This window comes from Ambystoma mexicanum, unplaced genomic scaffold (genome assembly GCF_040938575.1).
Source record: "Ambystoma mexicanum isolate Mex_15411 unplaced genomic scaffold, UKY_AmexF1_1 Mex_scaf5, whole genome shotgun sequence".
Lineage (NCBI taxonomy): Eukaryota > Metazoa > Chordata > Amphibia > Caudata > Ambystomatidae > Ambystoma > Ambystoma mexicanum.
The window spans coordinates 13,048,482-13,059,843 of NW_027182466.1; positions in this window are offsets into that span (position 1 = coordinate 13,048,482).

An 11,362-nucleotide genomic window follows, 5' to 3' on the forward strand; every position below is an offset into this window, starting at 1 on the left:
TATCACATCTCATGCTATCAGAAGGGTCTCAGGATTGGAATGGGAAGGAGTTGGATATCACATTTCATGCTAAAGGGAGGGTCTCAGGTTTGGAAGGGGAAGGATTTGGAAATCACATCTCATATTATAGGAAGGATCTCAGGTTTGGTATTAGAAGCATTGAGATATCACATCTCATGCTATCGGAAGGATCTCAGGTTTGGTATAAGAGGCATTGAGATATCACATCTCATGCTATCATAAGGGTCTCAGGATTGGAATGGGAAGGAGTTGGATATCACATCTCATGTTATAGGAAGGATCTCAGGTTTGGTATTAGAAGCATTGAGACATCACATCTCATGCTATAGGAAGGGTCTCAGGATTGGAATGGGAAGGAGTTGGATATCACATCTCATGCTATAGGAAGGGTCTCAGGTTTGGTATAAGCATTGAGATATCACATCTCATGCTATAGGAAGGGTCTCAGGATTGGAAAGGGAAGGATTTGGATATCACATCTTATGCTATAGGAAGGGTCTCAGGTTTGGTATAAGCATGGAGATATCACTTCTCATGCTATAGGAAGGGTCTCAGGATTGGAATGGGAAGGAGTTGGATATCCCATCTCATGCTATAGGAAGGGTCTCAGATTTGGTATAAGCATTGAGATATCACATCTCATGCTATAGGAAGGGTCTCAGGATTGGAATGGGAAGGAGTTGTATATGACATCTCAGGCCATAGGAAGGGTCTCAGATTTGGTATAAGCATTGAGATATCACATCTCATGATATCGGAAGGGTCTCAGGATTGGAATGGGAAGGAGTTGGATATCACATCTCATTATAAAGGAAGGGTCTAAGGTTTGGAAGGGGATGGATTTGGATATCACATCTCATGTTATAGGACGGGTCTCAGGTTTGGTATTAGAAGCATTGAGATATCAAGTGTCATGGTATAAGAAGGGTCTCAGAATTGGAATGGGAAGGAGTTGGATATCACATCTCAAGCTATAGGAAGCGTCTCAGGATTGGAATGGGAAGGAGTTTGATATCACATCTCATGCCATAGTATGGGTCTCAGGTTTGGTAGAAGCATTGGGATATCACATCTCATGCTATCGGAAGGGTATCAGTATTGGATTTGGAAGGAGTTGGATATCCCATCTCATGCTATAGGAAGGGTCTCAGGTTAGAATGGGAAGGAGTTGGAAATCACATTTCATGTTATAGGAAGGGTCTCAGGATTGGAATGGGAAGGACTTGGATATCATATCTCATGCTATAGGAAGGCTCTCAGGTTTGGAAGGGGAAGGAGTTGGATATCACATTTCATGTTAGAGGAAGGATCTCAGGTTTGGTATTAGAGGCCTTGAGATATCACATCTCATGCTATAGGAAGGGTCTCAGGATTGGAATGGGAAGGAGTTGGATATCACATCTCAAGCTATAGGAAGGGTCTCAGGTTTGGTATAAGCATTGAGATATCACATCTCATGCTATAGGAAGGGTCTCAGGATTGGAATGGGAAGAAGTTGGATATCACATCTCATGCTATAGGAAGGGTCTCAGGTTTGGTATAAGCATTGAGATATCACATCTCATGCTATAGGAAGGGTCTCAGGGTTGGAATGGGAAGGAGTTGTATATGACATCTCATGCCATAGGAAGGGTCTCAGGTTTGGTATAAGCATTGAGATATCACATCACATGCTATAGGAAGGGTCTCAGGATTGGAATGGGAAGGACTTGGATATCACATCTCATGCTATAGGCAGGGTCTCAGGTTTGGAAAGGGAAGGAGATGGATATCACATTTCATGTTAGAGGTAGGATCTCAGGTTTGGTATTAGAGGCATTGAGATATCACATCTCATGCTATCAGAAGGGTCTCAGGATTGGAATGGGAAGGAGTTGGATATCAAATCTCATGCTAAAGGGATGGTCTAAGGTTTGGAAGGGGAGGGATTTGGACATCATATCTCATGTTATTGGAAGGATCTCAGGTTTGGTATTAGAAGCATTGAGATATCACATCTCATGCTTTCGGAAGGGTCTTAGGTTTGGTATAAGCATTGAGATATCACATCTCTGCTATCGGAAGGGTCTCAGGATTGGAATGGGAAGGATTTGGATATCACAATTCATGTTATAGGGAGGGTCTCAGTTTTCATATTAGAAGCATTGAGATATCACATATGCTATTGGAAGGGTCTCAGTATTGGAATGGGAAGGAGTTGGATATCACATCTCATGTTATAGGGAGGGTCTCAGTTGTGATATTAGAAGCATTGAGATATCACATATGCTATTGGAAGGGTCTCAGTATTGGAATTGGAAGGAGTTGGATATCACATATGCTAAAGGAAAGGTCTCAGGTTTGGAATGGGAAGGAGTTGGATATCACGTCTCATGTTATAGGAAGGGTCTCAGGTTTGGAATGGGAAGGAGTTGAATATCACATCTCATGCTAAATGAAGGGTCATCAGGTTCGGTATAAGCATTGAGATATCACATCTCTGCTATCGGAAGGGTCTCAGGATAGGAATGGGAAGGACGTAGATTTCACATCTCATACTATAGGGAGGGTCTCAGTTTTGATATTAGAAGCATTGAGCTATCACATCTCATGCTATCGGAAGGGTCTCAGGATTGGAATGGGATGGAGTTGGATATCACATCTCAAGCTATCTCAGGATTGTAATGGGAAGGAGTTTGATATCACATATCAAGCTATAGGAAGGGTCTCAGGTTTGGAAGGGGAAGGATTTGGATCTCACATCTCAAGCTATCTCAGGATTGGAATGGGAAGGAGTTTGATATTTCATCTCAAGCTATAGGAAGGGTCTCAGGTTTGGAAAGGGAAGGATTTGGATTTCACATCTCATGTTATAGGATGGTTCTCATGTTTGGTTTTAGAAGCATTGAGATATCACATCTCATGCTATGGGAAGGGTCTCAGGTTTGGAATGGGAAGGAGTTGGTTATCACATCTCATGCTAAAGGAAAGGTCTCAGGTCTGGAAGGGGAAGGATTTGGATCTCACATCTCATGTTTTAGGACGGGTCTCAGGTTTGGTATTAGAAGCATTGAACTATCACATCTCATGGTATAGGAAGGGTCCCAGGATTGGAATGGGAAGGAGTTGGATATCACATTGAATGGGAAGGAGTTTGATATCACATCTCAAGCTATAGGAAGGGCCTCATGTTTGGAATGGGAATGATTTGGATTTCACATCTCATGTTATAGGATGGTTCTCATGTTTGGTTTTAGAAGCATTGAAATATCACATCTCATGCTATCTGAAGGGTCTCAGGTTTGGAATGGGAAGGAGTTTGATATCACATCTCATGTTAGAGGTAGGATCTCAGGTTTGGTATTAGAGGCATTGAGATATGACATCTCATGCCATCAGAAGGGTCTCAGGATTGGAATGGGAAGGAGTTGGATATCACATCTCATGCTAAAGGGAGGGTCTAAGGTTTGGAAGGGGAAGGATTTGGACATCACATCTCATGTTATTGGAAGGATCTGAGGTTTGGTATTAGAAGCATTGAGATATCACATCTCATGCTATCGGAAGGGTCTCAGGTTTGGTATAAGCATTGAGATATCACATCTCTGCTATCGGAAGGGTCTCAGGATTGGAATGGGAAGGATTTGGATATCACATCTCATGTTATAGGAAGGGTCTCAGGTTTGGTATTAGAAGCATTGAGATATCACATCTCATGCTATATTAAGGGTCTCAGGAATGGAATGGGAAGGACTTGGATATCACATCTCATGATAAAGGAAGGGTCTAAGGTTTGGAAGGGGAAGGATTTGGATATCACATCTCATGTTATTGGACCGGTCTCAGGTTTGGTATTAGAAGCATTGAGATATCAAGTCTCATCGTATAGGACGGGAGTTTGATATCACATCTCATGCCATGGTATGGGTCTCAGGTTTTGTAGAAGCATTGGGATATCACATCTCATGCTATTGGAAGGGTATCAGGATTGGATTTGGAAGGAGTTGGATATCCCATCTCATGCTATAGGAAGGGTCTCAGGTTGGAGTAGAAGGAGTTGGATATCACATCTCATGTTATAGGAAGGGTCTCAGGATTGGAATGGGAAGGACTTGGATATCACATCTCATGTTATAGGAAGGATCTCAGGTTTTGTATTAGAAGCATTGAGATATCACATCTCATGCTATAGGAAGGGTCTCAGGATTGGAATGTGAAGCATTTGGATATCACATCTCATGCTAAAGGAAGGGTCTCAGGTTTGGTATAAGCATTGAGATATCACATCTCTGCTATCGGAAGGGTCTAAGGATTGGATTGGGAAGGAATTGGATATCCCTTCTCATGCTATAGGAAGGGTCTCAGGTTGGAATGGGTAGGAGTTGGATATCACATCTCATGTTATAGGAAGGGTCTCAAGATTGAAATGGGAAGGATTTGGATATCACATCTCTTGCTATAGGAAGGGTCTCAGGTTTTCTATTAGAAACATTGAGATATGACATCTCATGCTATAGGAAGGGTTTCAGTATTGGAATGGGAAGGATTTGGATATCACATCTCATGCTAAAGGAAGGGTCTCAGGTTTGGAAGGGGAAGGATTTGGATATCATATCTCATGTTATAGGACATATCTCATGTTATAGGACGGGTCCCAGGTTTGGTATTAGAAGCATTGAGATATCACATCTCATGGTATAGGAAGGGTCTCAGGATTGGAATGGGAAGGAGTTGGATCTCCCTTCTCATGCTACAGGAAGGGTCTCAGGTTGGAATGGGAAGGAGTTGGATATCACATCTCGTTATAGGAAGGGTCTCAGGATTGGAATGGGAAGGAATTGGATATCACATCTCTTGCTATAGGAAGGGTCTCAGGTTTGGAAGGGGAAGGATTTGGATATCATATCTCATGTTATAGGACCGGTCCCAGGTCTGGTATTAGAAGCATTGAGATATCACATCTCATGCTATAGGAGGAGTCTCAGGATTGGAATGGGCAGGAGTTGAATATCACCTCTCATGCTAAAGGAAGGGTATCAGGTTTGATAGAAGCATTGAGATATCACATCTCATGCTATAGGAAGGAACTCAGGATTGGAATGGGAAGGAGTTGGATATCACATCTAATGCCATAGGAAGGGTCATCAGGTTTGGTATAAGCATTGAGATATCACATCTCTGCTATCGGAAGGGTCTCAGGATAGGAATGGTAAGGACTTAGAATTCACATCTCATACTATAGGGAGGGTCTCAGTTTTGATATTAGAAGCATTGAGCTATCACATCTCATGCTATCGGAAGGGTCTCAGGATTGGAATGGGATGGAGTTGGATATCACATCTCAAGCTATCTCAGGATTGGAATGGGAAGGAGTTTGATATTTCATCTCAAGCTATAGGAAGGGTCTCAGGTTTGGAAAGGGAAGGATTTGGATTTCACATCTCATGTTATAGGATGGTTCTCATGTTTGGTTTTAGAAGCATTGAGATATCACATCTCATGCTATCGGAAGGGTCTCAGGTTTGGAAAGGGAAGGATTTGGATTTCACATGTTATAGGATGGTTCTCAGGTTTGGTTTTAGAAGCATTAAATTATAACATCTCATGCTATAGGAAGGGTCTCAGGTTTGGAATGGGAATGATTTGGATTTCACATCTCATGTTATAGGATGGTTCTCATGTTTGGTTTTAGAAGCATTGAAATATCACATCTCATGCTATCTGAAGGGTCTCAGGTTTGGAATGGGAAGGAGTTTGATATCACATCTCATGTTAGAGGTAGGATCTCAGGTTTGGTATTAGAGGCATTGAGATATGACATCTCATGCCATCAGAAGGGTCTCAGGATTGGAATGGGAAGGAGTTGGATATCACATCTCATGCTAAAGGGAGGGTCTAAGGTTTGGAAGGGGAAGGATTTGGACATCACATCTCATGTTATTGGAAGGATCTGAGGTTTGGTATTAGAAGCATTGAGATATCACATCTCATGCTATCGGAAGGGTCTCAGGTTTGGTATAAGCATTGAGATATCACATCTCTGCTATCGGAAGGGTCTCAGGATTGGAATGGGAAGGATTTGGATATCACATCTCATGTTATAGGAAGGGTCTCAGGTTTGGTATTAGAAGCATTGAGATATCACATCTCATGCTATATTAAGGGTCTCAGGAATGGAATGGGAAGGACTTGGATATCACATCTCATGATAAAGGAAGGGTCTAAGGTTTGGAAGGGGAAGGATTTGGATATCACATCTCATGTTATTGGACCGGTCTCAGGTTTGGTATTAGAAGCATTGAGATATCAAGTCTCATGGTATAGGACGGGAGTTTGATATCACATCTCATGCCATGGTATGGGTCTCAGGTTTTGTAGAAGCATTGGGATATCACATCTCATGCTATTGGAAGGGTATCAGGATTGGATTTGGAAGGAGTTGGATATCCCATCTCATGCTATAGGAAGGGTCTCAGGTTGGAGTAGAAGGAGTTGGATATCACATCTCATGTTATAGGAAGGGTCTCAGGATTGGAATGGGAAGGACTTGGATATCACATCTCATGTTATAAGAAGGATCTCAGGTTTTGTATTAGAAGCATTGAGATATCACATCTCATGCTATAGGAAGGGTCTCAGGATTGGAATGTGAAGCATTTGGATATCACATCTCATGCTAAAGGAAGGGTCTCAGGTTTGGTATAAGCATTGAGATATCACATCTCTGCTATCGGAAGGGTCTAAGGATTGGATTGGGAAGGAATTGGATATCCCTTCTCATGCTATAGGAAGGGTCTCAGGTTGGAATGGGTAGGAGTTGGATATCACATCTCATGTTATAGGAAGGGTCTCAAGATTGAAATGGGAAGGATTTGGATATCACATCTCTTGCTATAGGAAGGGTCTCAGGTTTTCTATTAGAAACATTGAGATATGACATCTCATGCTATAGGAAGGGTTTCAGTATTGGAATGGGAAGGATTTGGATATCACATCTCATGCTAAAGGAAGGGTCTCAGGTTTGGAAGGGGAAGGATTTGGATATCATATCTCATGTTATAGGACATATCTCATGTTATAGGACGGGTCCCAGGTTTGGTATTAGAAGCATTGAGATATCACATCTCATGGTATAGGAAGGGTCTCAGGATTGGAATGGGAAGGAGTTGGATCTCCCTTCTCATGCTACAGGAAGGGTCTCAGGTTGGAATGGGAAGGAGTTGGATATCACATCTCGTTATAGGAAGGGTCTCAGGATTGGAATGGGAAGGAATTGGATATCACATCTCTTGCTATAGGAAGGGTCTCAGGTTTGGAAGGGGAAGGATTTGGATATCATATCTCATGTTATAGGACCGGTCCCAGGTCTGGTATTAGAAGCATTGAGATATCACATCTCATGCTATAGGAGGAGTCTCAGGATTGGAATGGGAAGGAGTTGGATATCACGTCTCATGATATAGGAAGGGTCTCAGGATTGGAATGGGCAGGAGTTGAATATCACCTCTCATGCTAAAGGAAGGGTATCAGGTTTAATAGAAGCATTGAGATATCACATCTCATGCTATAGGAAGGAACTCAGGATTGGAATGGGAAGGAGTTGGATATCACATCTAATGCCATAGGAAGGGTCATCAGGTTTGGTATAAGCATTGAGATATCACATCTCTGCTATCGGAAGGGTCTCAGGATAGGAATGGTAAGGACTTAGAATTCACATCTCATACTATAGGGAGGATCTCAGTTTTGATATTAGAAGCATTGAGCTATCACATCTCATGCTATCGGAAGGGTCTCAGGATTGGAAGGGGATGGAGTTGGATATCACATCTCAAGCTATCTCAGGATTGGAATGGGAAGGAGTTTGATATTTCATCTCAAGCTATAGGAAGGGTCTCAGGTTTGGAAAGGGAAGGATTTGGATTTCACATCTCATGTTATAGGATGGTTCTCATGTTTGGTTTTAGAAGCATTGAGATATCACATCTCATGCTATCGGAAGGGTCTCAGGTTTGGAAAGGGAAGGATTTGGATTTCACATGTTATAGGATGGTTCTCAGGTTTGGTTTTAGAAGCATTACATTATAACATCTCATGCTATAGGAAGGGTCTCAGGTTTGGAATGGGAAGGAGTTGGATATCACATCTCTGCTATCTGAAGGGTCTCAGGATTGGAATGGGAAGGAGTTGGATATCCCATCTCGTTATAGGAAGGGTCTCAGGTTTGGTATTAGAAGCAATGAGATATCACATCTCATGCTATAGGAAGGGTCTAAGGTTTGGAAGGGGACGGATTTGGGTATCACATCTCATGTTATAGGACCGGTCTCAGGTTTGGTATTTGAAGCATTGAGATATCAAGTCTCATGGTATAGGACGGGTCTCAGAATTGGAATGAGAAGGAGTTGGATATCACATCTCAAGCTATAGGAAGGGTCTCATGATTGGAATGGGAAGGAGTTGGATATCACATCTCATGTTATAGGAAGGGTCTCAGGATTGGAATGGGAAGGACTTGGATATCACATCTCATTCTATAGGAAGGCTCTCAGGGTTGGAAGGGGAAGGAGTTGGATATCACATTTCATGTTAGAGGTAGGATCTCAGGTTTGGTTTTAGAGGCATTGAGATATCACATCTCATGCCATCAGAAGGGTCTCAGGATTGGAATGGGAAGGAGTTGGATATCACATCTCATGTTATAGGAAGGACCTTAGGTTTGGTATTAGAAGCATTGAGATATCACATCTCATGCTATAGGAAGGGTCTCGGGATTGGAATGGGAAGGAGTTGGATATCACATCTCATGTTATTGGAAGGATCTCAGGTTTGGTATTAGAAGCATTGAGATATCACATCTCATGCTATCGGAAGGGTCTTAGGTTTGGTATAAGCATTGAGATATCACATCTCTGCTATCGGAAGGGTCTCAGGATTGGAATGGGAAGGATTTGGATATCATAATTCATGTTATAGGAAGGGTCTCAGTTTTGGTATTAGAAGCATTGAGATATCACATCTCATGCTATAGGAAGGGTCTCAGGATTGGAATGGGAAGGACTTGGATATCACATCTCATGTTATAGGAAGGGTCTCAGGTTTGGTATTAGAAGCATTGAGATATCACATCTCATGCTATAGGAAGGGTCTCAGGAATGGAATGGGAAGGACTTGGATATCACATCTCATGATAAAGGAAGGGTCTAAGGTTTGGAAGGGGAAGGATTTGGATATCACATCTCATGTTATTGGACCGGTCTCAGGTTTGGTATTAGAAGCATTGAGATATCAAGTCTCATGGTATAGGACGGGAGTTTGATATCACATCTCATGCCATGGTATGGGTCTCAGGTTTTGTAGAAGCATTGGTATATCACATCTCATGCTATCGGAAGGGTATCAGGATTGGATTTGGAAGGAGTTGGATATCCCATCTCATGCTATAGGAAGGGTCTCAGGTTGGAATAGAAGGAGTTGGATATCACATCTCATGTTATAGGAAGGGTCTCAGGATTGGAATGGGAAGGACTTGGATATCACATCTCATGCTGTAGGAAGGGTCTCAGGTTTGGAAAAGGAAGGAGTTGGATATCACATTTCATGTTAGAGGTAGGATCTCAGGTTTGGTATTAGAGGCATTGAGATATCAGATCTCATGCTATCAGAAGGGTATCAGGATTGGAATGGGAAGGAGTTGGATATCACATCTCATGCTAAAGGGAGGGTCTCAGGTTTGGAATGGGAAGGATTTGGATATCACATCTCATGTTATAGGAAGGACCTTAGGTTTGGTATTAGAAGCATTGAGATATCACATCTCATGCTATAGGAAGGGTCTCGGGATTGGAATGGGAAGGAGTTGGATATCACATCTCATGTTATAGGAAGGATCTCAGGTTTGGTATTAGAAGCATTGAGATATCACATCTCATGCTATAGGAAGGGTCTCAGGATTGGAATGGGAGGAGCTATATATCACATCTCATGCTCAAGGAAGGGTCTCAGGTTTGGAAGGGGAAGGATTTGGATATCACATCTCATGTTATAGGACGGGTCTCAGGTTTGGTATTAGAAGCATTGTGATATCACATCTCATGCTATAGGATGTGTCTCAGGATTGGAATGGGAAGGAGTTGGATATCACATCTCATGCTATAGGAAGGGTTTCAGGTTTGGTAGAAGCATTGAGATATCACATCTCATGCTATAGGAAGAGTCTCAGGTTTGGGAAGGGAAGGATTTGGATTTCACATCTCATGTTATAGGATGGTTCTCATGTTTGGTTTTTGAAGCATTGAGATATCACATCTCATGCTATCGGAAGGGTCTCAGGTTTGGAATGGGAAGGAGTTGGATATCAGATCTCCTGTTATAGGAAGGGTCTCAGGTTTGGAATGGGAAGGAGTTGGATATGACATCTCTTGTTATAGGGAGGGTCTCAGAATTTGAATGGTAAGGAGTTGGATATCACATCTCATGCTATAGGAAGGGTCTCAGGTTGGAATGGGAAGGAGTTGGATATCACATCTCATGTTATATACAGGAAGGGTCTCAGGATTGGAATGGGAAGGATTTGGATATCACATCTCTTGCTATAGGAAGGGTCTCAGGTTTTTTATTAGAAACATTGAGATATCACATCTCATGCTATAGGAAGGGTTTTAGGATTGGAATTGGAAGTATTTGGATATCACATCTCATGCTAAAGGAAGGGTCTCAGGTTTGGAAGGGGAAGGATTTGGATATCACATCTCATCCAATAGGAAGGGTCTCAGGTTTGGAATGGGAAGGAATTGGATATCACATCTCATGTTATAGGAAGGGTCTCAGGTTTTTTATTAGAAACATTGAGATATCACATCTCATGTTATAGGACGGTTCCCAGGTTTGGTATTAGAAGCATTGAGATATCACATCTCATGGTATAGGAAGGGTCTCAGGGTTGGAATGGGAAGGAGTTGGATATCACATCTCATCCAATAGGAAGGGTCTGAGGTTTGGAATGGGAAGGAATTGGATATCACATCTCATGTTATAGGAAGGATCTCAGGTTTGGTATTAGAAGCATTGAGATATCACATCTCATGCTATAGGAAGGGTCTCAGGATTGGAATGTGAAGGATTTGGATATCACATCTCATGCTAAAGGAAGGGTCTCAGGTTTGGTAGAAGCATTGAGATATCACATCTCATGCTATAGGAAGGGTCTCAGGATTTGAATGGCAAGGAGTTGGATATCACATCTCATGCCATAGGAAGCGTCTCAGGTTTGGTATAAGCATTGAGATATCACATCTCTGCTATCGGAAGGTTCTCAGGATTGGATTGGGAAGGAGTTGGATATCCCTTCCCATGCTATAGG